The following is a 351-nucleotide window of genomic DNA, read 5'->3' on the forward strand; positions in this document are numbered from 1 at the left end:
TACACGCTGCGGACGGGGTCACCGTACACGCTGCGGACGGGGTCACCGTACACGCTGCGGACGGGGTCACTACACACTGCGGACGGGGTCACTATACACGCTGCAGACAGGGCTACTGTACACGCTGTGTGTTCGCTGCTTTTTTTTCTTCAGTTCCTGGGACAGGCCTCATCTCTTTCTAGAAGCTTCCTGGATGCTCCCATTGTTGATGTTTGCTCTCCTCTGTCCCAGGGGTGCCCCCTGTCCCCGTGTCACAGCATGTTGCATTCTGAACTAGCCTTCCACCCCCATTGGCCCATGAGCTCCGTGGCCCGGCCACACCCCGCGTCCAGCCCTAGCCTGGCAAATGCA

At 59.8% G+C, this 351-nt stretch overlaps 1 protein-coding gene across 1 annotated transcript in view; it reads right to left on the reverse strand.

Moving 5' to 3' along the window:
• Positions 1 to 351, reverse strand: part of PKD1L1 (polycystin 1 like 1, transient receptor potential channel interacting) — a 76,559-nt gene that overhangs the window by 25,469 nt on the left and 50,739 nt on the right.

Source organism: Pteropus medius, unplaced genomic scaffold (assembly GCF_902729225.1).
Source record: "Pteropus medius unplaced genomic scaffold, Ma_sr-lr_union100, whole genome shotgun sequence".
NCBI classification, from domain to species: domain Eukaryota; kingdom Metazoa; phylum Chordata; class Mammalia; order Chiroptera; family Pteropodidae; genus Pteropus; species Pteropus medius.